General features: G+C 40.9%; 1 pseudogene; it reads left to right on the top strand.

Annotated features, from left to right (window-relative positions):
- Positions 1–6,798: 6,798 nt before the first annotated feature.
- Positions 6,799–7,926, top strand: LOC148009180 (uncharacterized; annotated as a pseudogene).
- Positions 7,927–8,409: the final 483 nt, after the last annotated feature.

Raw genomic sequence — 8,409 nt, 5'->3', positions numbered from 1 at the left:
TCTCAATTGTTGAACTAATTTAGCAACTATGGTGTTCACTTCAATTCACAACTCATTGTTTTGGTTGGTAGTGTCTTCTTGGCCTATATTTTCATTTGGTCTCTCATAACTCAACACTAGTTCAATGGGGTTTATTTCATCTAGACCCACCTATATAGTCTTTGTAGATATCAAATTTCGAGACCAAAACTAGTGTTTCTCAAATGCATTTATCTAATATGGCACATTTCTTCACGTAAACATTCTTTTAGCCCATTTTGGAATAGTGACACCAGCCATGATTGGGTTATCTCGAATCCTTACTAGTGTCTTCTTGCCCTTGTCTTTAATTGTTAGCTTGAATCCTTCAAAGTGCGTGTGAATGCTAAGAAGTTGGTTAATTGCACAAATAGATTTTGTATATTTGTTAATTCTTTAAATCAAAGAGAGAGAATAAATGGAAAACATGGAGTTAATGGACCATGACACAGTATAGAGGGTCGGATTTCTTGAGGCCAACCACCCCTCTCAAAAAGGAAAATTGTATTGAAATTGCTCAAATAATAGCCTTTCAAAACACATCAAGAGGTGTTTGTGGATATAAAATCCTCTTGTGAGGGGTTAGGAAGCATAGAGAATTGCTACAGCAATTCTAGCAGCATTTTTGTTGTACTGGTACTTGCAAGGGCTTAGGTTTTCCGCTTGAAAAGAAGGTGTGGATCATACTAATGGAAGAAAGGGAAAGAGAAGAGCTTCTAAGAGCCTATGTATGAGAGAATCCTAAGGAAGAGGGAAAAGAATTACTTGTATTCACAAATTATACCTTAGCCTTTAGTTTGGTTAAGATCTGGTAGAGTCTCCTCAAGCCTATGCCCCTTAGTGGGAGAAAATGTTTGATAAGTGGGCAACACTGGCCCCTTTTTTTATAGGCTCGAGGGGGGGGGGGGGGGGTGGCTTGGACTAAAAATAGGAAGAGGAAGAGGAGATGCCTCCTCTTCCATCTATTTTGCTCTAGAAAGCCCAATGGGCCCTTATTATTAGGCCCCTTTTTGCTTTATTTGGCCCCCAAAGAGGGGGGCCATGGTTGTTGAGAATCAGCAATCACACTCAAACAGCCTCTTTGTATGGAGTCTCAGGGTCAAGGACATGCAGGCTAACTTATCCCATATGCAGAATGGTGCCTACTGTAGTTTCCTACTTTCCTATAAAGCATTGTACTTGCTTCCTTTCTTAATGCAATGATAGTACTCTTTTCATTTCAGTAAAGTGTCAATGTCATTGTCCACATACACAAGATTGTGTTTATGAGTCCAAGTCTCAATCTTGGAACCTAATTCACTTGTGTAACAAACAGTGTCCATTCCATCATGAGTCTACATTTCTCCTTCCATCCTCCATAGCTTCCGGTTATGTCATGCTCTAGATCCCGCATTTCTAACATGGTATCAGAGCCCAGTTGGGCATGGCATTGCTTCTCCAGCCTCTCTTGATTCTTCTGAACCTCCATCCAGCTCAGTGTCAGTGTATGACTTCTTTTCTCAACTCTACTCTCACTGAAGCTTCCATGGCAGCCATAGCCAGCAGCACCCTGTCAGATTGAACTGCTTATATCTCATTCCATAGGTCAAATCTCTTGGAGCTTCCTTCTGGAAAAGTATTCCCCAACTCATAAAGCTTCCCTGTATCACATCAATCCAGGACATTGGACCATCTGGAGCTTAGCATTGTGAAAATCCCCAATCTCTGTTCTGTGTCTGCCATAGCCAGACAGGACCTACCTTGCTTGGAGCTTCCATAACTCTTCAATCAGGCAGAATTTCAACACGATTTCTTCTGGAGAAATGTTCCTTGGCTCAGGGCGCAGCTTCCTGTCACTTTAAACACCAACATTGATGATCTACAGCTCCAGCATTGCTCAAATTTGACCTCGCTGTCCAGATCTGCGCCGATTCTGTTCGCGGCACCTGCGCGCTGCATACTGACCACGATGTTGATGATCATGATGGGGATTTGGTAGCTCATGACATAAGCTTCCTAGATATGTAAAAAGTTTTGAAAATGATCCACTGTAGCTCCTGCAATCAGCAAAAAACCAGGCCCCTGTCTCAGAAACCCTAATTCCACCATAGCCAAAAGCTTCAAAATCTTGACATTTTTCACTGTTTCTCTCACTGAAGTTATCAACAGTGATTTTAATCACTGAGCAATACTCTCTAAAGTTCGTTAAAGTACTGTCACTCAGATCTGAAGGCATCAGCATCAAATCAAGAAGGGGAAGATCACTTGGAGTAAAAGACTTTTGCAGATTTGGTATTCATTGACACTAAGTTAGTGCTTTTTAGCACTTGTGTCTCTCAATCAATTCTTCTGTTGCTCAAATCTAATAAAGTCTGAAGTTGATTTGCTACTGTTCCCGTAAATCTAACATGGGCAAAGACTCGCCAAATGCTCGATTCAAAGGAGTCAGATTCCACACTTGGCAAACCCGCATCAAGCTCATCCTGATGAAGAAGGGTCTCTGGGCCATCACAAATGGCAAAGAGAAGAAACCGCGGGACGCGGACCTTTCAACTACTTGGCAAAAGAATGATGACAGAGCCCAGGCCATTATCAAATTGGAGCTAGACGACAGTTATATCCATCATGTGGATAACTGTGAGACCTCACAGGATACATGGAAAAGACTTGACACCCTGTTCGGTGCACAATCTAAATCATCAAAGTATGGTCTCTTGATTGAATTCTTCAGGCTTGAAATGAAGTCCAGCACATCACTTGCCACACATCTCAATTACATGGAAGGACTCCTAACCCAACTTGCAGGAATAAACATTAAAATGGATGAAGATGTTTGCATCGGTGTTCTACTTAAGAGCTTGCCTCCTGAATATAATAACGTATCAACAACTTTAATCAACATGCCAAATCCTGAACTTGTTGATATCCAGGCATCACTGTTAGAAGAAGAAAAGAAGCTAAAAACTAAAGAAGAACCAAGTACCTCTAGAGATGAGCATGCATTATATGTTGGCAACAGGTACAAAGGCAAGAAAGATCAGCTCTTTTGTGACTTCTGCAAAAGGACCGGACACATCGAGAAGTTCTGCCACGCAAGAAAGAGATCCCAAAAGGCCTATCTAGTCGCAGTCAAAGAAGAAGAAGAAAATGAAGCAAAGGAAGAAGAAGATGAAGATCACCAGGATCAGAAGGACAAGACTCATCAGTCCTTGTACTCTCATAATTCTGATATACTGTTTTAATAGCCTTGTATTTTTCCTTGCCCTAATGCTTCCTGCCATAAGCTATGTAAACTCCTTATGTAACTTGGCATTACAGTCCATGTACACTTTGTGAGGCCCTTGTTACAGCCTCTGGATGTCCACCATGTTTATGGTACCCACACTTAGCTTTTTCTACGACAGCCTCTGGTGTTTTGCCATGTCTGTGGTATGCCCACACTTTGCAGGTGGTTCTCATTATAGCCTCTACACACTTTGTGCCTTTCCTAGTTGTGATTGAGGAGGGGTGTTGAGTATCAGCAATCACACTCAAACAGCCTCTTTGTATGGAGTCTCAGGGTCAAGGACATGCAGGCTAACTTATCCCATATGCACAATGGTGCCTACTGCAGTTTCCTACTTTCCTATAAAGCATTGTACTTGCTTCCTTTCTTAATGCAATGATAGTACTCTTTTCATTTCAGTAAAGTGTCAATGTCATTGTCCACATACACAAGATTGTGTTTATGAGTCCAAGTCTCAATCTTGGAACCTAATTCACTTGTGTAACAAACAGTGTCCATTCCATCATGAGTCTACATTTCTCCTTCCATCCTCCATAGCTTCCGGTTATGTCATGCTCTAGATCCTGCATTTCTAACAATGGTCAACTATCCCAATATAGTAGTAAAACTAGGTACCTAGGGTTTTTTTCCACACCCCCTAGCCTTGGGCACATGCCTCTCCATGCTCCCCCTCTTTGGATCCCATGTGCCCACTTTTTCGACCATAATTGTGCCATTTTTGCTCTATTTGAGCCTTATAATGCAATGTTTTGGCCATTCCGGGGTCATAACTTATCAGAATTAAGCTTTGAAAATATTGTAGCTTCCTCTCATCACTTCCTAGGTCTTGAGAGTCTCATGTCTCCTTTTGGCACTTATTTGGCCAATGAACCAATCTCAAATCCAACCTTCTTATCCTTCCTATCATTAGCTTAGGGCGACTTACCTTGGAATAATGGTCGATTTCCCTTGGTAGAAGTCCATGATTAAGCTAGTTAGGTTACAAAATAGGATTTTAGTAGCATTTCCCCCTTTACATCATAATCATCCTTGATTACGCCTTTGTAAATATTGGGGTGTCCACCTTCTTTACATCATAGTTAGTGGGACTATGGTTTCTATAATGGGGATAATCTTTACCCATTATGGGTAACATTCCTCCCTTTTTACACTATAGTCCCCTTGGGTCATTTAGGACTGTATCTTTTGTACTGAGGTCTTTAGGACATTCCCTTTTATGCTTCATAATCCTCTATGTGATTGATTATGACTTTTGCTGTTGGATTCCTAAATGTTTCTCTGCATTTTAAAACATCTTGGTCACATAGTGCACATTTTGGACCATGTTTAGGGTTAGAGATTACTTTTCATTTCACATTACTTTTGTCTCCCTAAATTCATTGAAGACTATTAGCAATCTGTAAACTGATGCTCTCCTATCCTTTGCATTATGGTTATGCCTAACCATACTTTTTGCTAGGAAAGACTCCAATGTTTCCTCCTTTTATATCCTATGACCTATTGTGATCATACTTTTGGATATGAGGAACCTTAGCCCTTTGTGCTCTAGATCCACATTTGAGCACACAACTCGTTCTTTGACTAGGTGGCTGATCCTAGAAATTGCATAGCCGAAGGAACCAAGCTAAGTAGTCTTTACTTATTGCTCCTTCTTACTCTTATTAGATTAATGATCCTTTCATGAATTAGATGGTGAGACTAGTAGGTGCTTGGGTGGGCTATGCTAGCCACAAGCTGATCCTCTTTCATTAATTATGTTTATTTGATTAAACACTTTTAAAGCATTAGGTATACCAAAGACAAATAATTTCATTTATTCATCTTGAATATCATTTACATCATTTGTTCGCAAATCTCGCAAATCATTTTGGAACTTATATTCCTGTAATAGAGCAATTGAATCTTGGAGTTCAGGTTCTTGCATCCATTTAGCATCTTCATGGGGGTAGTTCATGAATTTGACAAGATACCAATGCAAGATTTTCCCATCCTTAATAGTTTATCCTCATGTTTTAGGATTCTTTCTAGCATAAGGACTTCCTCTTCCTCTTCAAACTCTGGTGGATCTTCCTCTATTGGTGCAGAGGGAGGCTCTCCTTTAAAAGGTTTGAGTAAAGTAACATGAAAGACATTATGTATATGCCAATGTTTAGGTAGTTTTGGTCTAAAGGAGGTTTCATTGATTTGATTTAATATCTTTTGGCAAACTTTACATAGTACTTTTGGTGTCCAACTGATTCACCTTGCTTGGTGTCCAACTGATTCACCTTGCCAATCCTTTCCCGTTGTGTGCCTAAGTCTAGCCTTTGGGAATTTAAGCAACACCCAATCATTTTCCATGAGATTAAGATGACAGTGATGCTTATCAGCACCTTGTTTTTGCTTTTGTTGAGTGACAAGAATGGCTTCCTTGATCTTTTGGAAAGCTTGCTCTATGTCCCTCACATATTCATCAGCGATGAAGATCTTTTCACAAGTTCTTAGGATTGGAGGAACCTTAACCTTTCCCTCAACAATCTCAAATGGTGTCTTGCCAATGGATGTATGCACCTTATTGTTATACGCATACTCTACCAAAGGTAGATATTTCTCCCACTGGTTTCTTTGGTCAACTTCATTCACATAACTTCTAAACAAATCCAAGATTGTTTAGTTGACTACTTCACTTTGCCCATTTGTCTGAGGATGGTAGGCGGAGGAAAAATTTAACTTAGTCCCAATATTTTCAAATAATCCTCTCCATAATAAACAGCTCATCCTTGGATCCCTATGAGAAATGATACTTTTGGGAAGCCCATGATATTTGAAAATCTGACTAATGAATAGATTAGCCATATGTGGAGCTTTAACAGTCTTTTTGACAAGTATAATTTCCATGAACCGAATTGGGTAAACCAAAGATAAAATCCATGGTGATACTTTCCCATGGGCCATCTGGTACTACCAGCAATAAGGGTTGTAAGAGGCCATATGGTTTTCCAGAGTCCAATCGTACTTAACTTTTTGGCATACTGTGCATTGGGATACATAATCCTTGATGTCATCTCTCATAGAAGGCCAGTAAAAGTACATCTCCATAGCTTGGGTAGTGGCTTGAATTCCTCTATGCCTAGCATATGGCGGCTCATGACATTCTTGCAAGACCTTATGACGAAGGTTCCTAGTAATACATAGTTGTGTGCCAAACATTAAGAAGCCTTCCTTACAGTGATAAGGTTCTTAGGCTTCTCTTGAAGTCAATTGTTGAACAATTGAGGAATAATCAAGATCATTTGCATACTCATTTACCATAGAGGATAGATCCTTGTGATATGCAATTGTTACATCATTCGCTCATGGTCTCCTTGATAAAGCATCAGCCACAAAGTTTTGCTTGCTGGGGACATGAGCTATATGGAAATGACATTGGGAGAGGAAATTGGCCCATCTCATATGTTTTTCCGATAGCTTTGTTTGAGTAAGAAAATATTTCGAATTCTGATAGTTAGTTCTTAAGCCTGTTAAACAGACGACGGATGGCGAATATCAGCCTGTTAACAGATTGGGAACTCTCCCAGGCGCCGTTTCCAACGCTTCCTCTGAGACGCTTCCTGTGAGATTGTCTCAGAGGCGCCGTAGTTCCCGCACAGAGCCTGTGAATCCCAGAAGTTTCTCAGAGATCAGTGTTTGGACTGGGTTTCTGACAGATGCAGCATCGTTCGCCGCCGGAAAGCTTGACAACTCAATTGCAAGCTGGAATCTGGAGTATTGGAGATCAATTGATCCTTTAAGCCCAGCCACGGATGAGATTGGGGTGAGAGTGCCGCTGGAGGCTCATCTCTTTCCCCAGATTAACAGGTTAGCGAGGCGGCTGGGGTTACAGTTAATGTATGCTCAGGGGGGGAGCAATCGGAGCTTTAGCAATTATACGGACTTGGTGATGCTCGACCAAAGCCAACCACATCCTGCCGTTTGCAATGGCAGTGAACTATCAAACCGAATCTTTGGCAATGGCGAGGCTAAGGGGCCCGGGCAATGGGAATTGGTAGGCACTCGAAGCTTGGATGAAGCCCTCCATGTGAGCGAGGACACACAGAAGTTGACACGTGTGATCCAACAATTGTTTGGGGATATGGTCCTTGATGAAAGCATTGGGCATTTCGGGGAGAGTGATTGGGCTTGGCAAGTACGGGGACGTTGTAGAAGGGGAAGCAAATGGTGTGAAACTAGCGCTAAAGCTATTCGACTTGCGCTTTGAGGGGGCTGTGGTGGCTCTGGCCTATAAAAGGCTTCTTGCTATGTAGGGAACTCACATCCCACAATTGCTTGGTGTTGGAAGAATCCCTCATTGCAATGTTGTCTTTTTGGCCCTAATAGATGAAGGAGAGCATGGTGTAGGGAAGAAGCTCCAGGGCAAACACAACATGCAGGTGAAACATCAAATATTGTCAATCTTGGATTATATACATAGCTGTGGTGTGTTGCACAATGACTTGAAACTTTCACATGTCCTATGGAGGAATGGCTCCAAATTCATCGACTTTGAGTCAAGTATCGTGGATGCAGAAAGAGAAAGTTTTGTTGCTGAAACTAGAGATATGGAAACACTATTGGCACGTGGTAAGCACGAGAGATTTTGTTGCTGTGTCTTTTGGTACAACTAGTTGTCTTAGACTGTTTGCAACAAGTATTGCAGTACTTACTAATGACATGTGCTAAAGTTGTAACTTGTCTTATGCTTGCTAATTACATGTATTAAAGTTCTAACTTGCCTTAAGCTGGTATTTGCAGCGAGAGGCGAGTGACCTACTGGAATGGACATCTTATCACTACATGAGTTTTTGGAAGCAACGAGAGCTTGTAGCTATGGATGTGTGCAAGTATGTTACTTGTTGCTCTATAATTGAATTTTTGCTTTGTCTCTTACGAATCTAAAGTGCTCTCATATGTGTTCAATAGCATAACTAATGTGACTTGAATGATTGTTGGTTGGCCAATAACATATTTCATTGTTGATTAATGAAGGTTTTGTGAAACGACATGTAGTTCATCAAATGATCCAGAGCCAAAAGAAGAATTTTGTTGATAGATCTCCTATGGAGTATAACTTCGAGTTTTCCTGATGGAATATACATGAAAGTTAGTAT

Source organism: Lygodium microphyllum, unplaced genomic scaffold (assembly GCF_053477565.2).
Source record: "Lygodium microphyllum isolate KBCC unplaced genomic scaffold, Lygodium_microphyllum_v1.1.10 scaffold_34, whole genome shotgun sequence".
Classification (NCBI taxonomy): Eukaryota; Viridiplantae; Streptophyta; class Polypodiopsida; order Schizaeales; family Lygodiaceae; genus Lygodium; species Lygodium microphyllum.
Note: the sequence above shows the minus strand (reverse complement) of the source record. Positions and strands in the feature narration are given on the sequence as shown.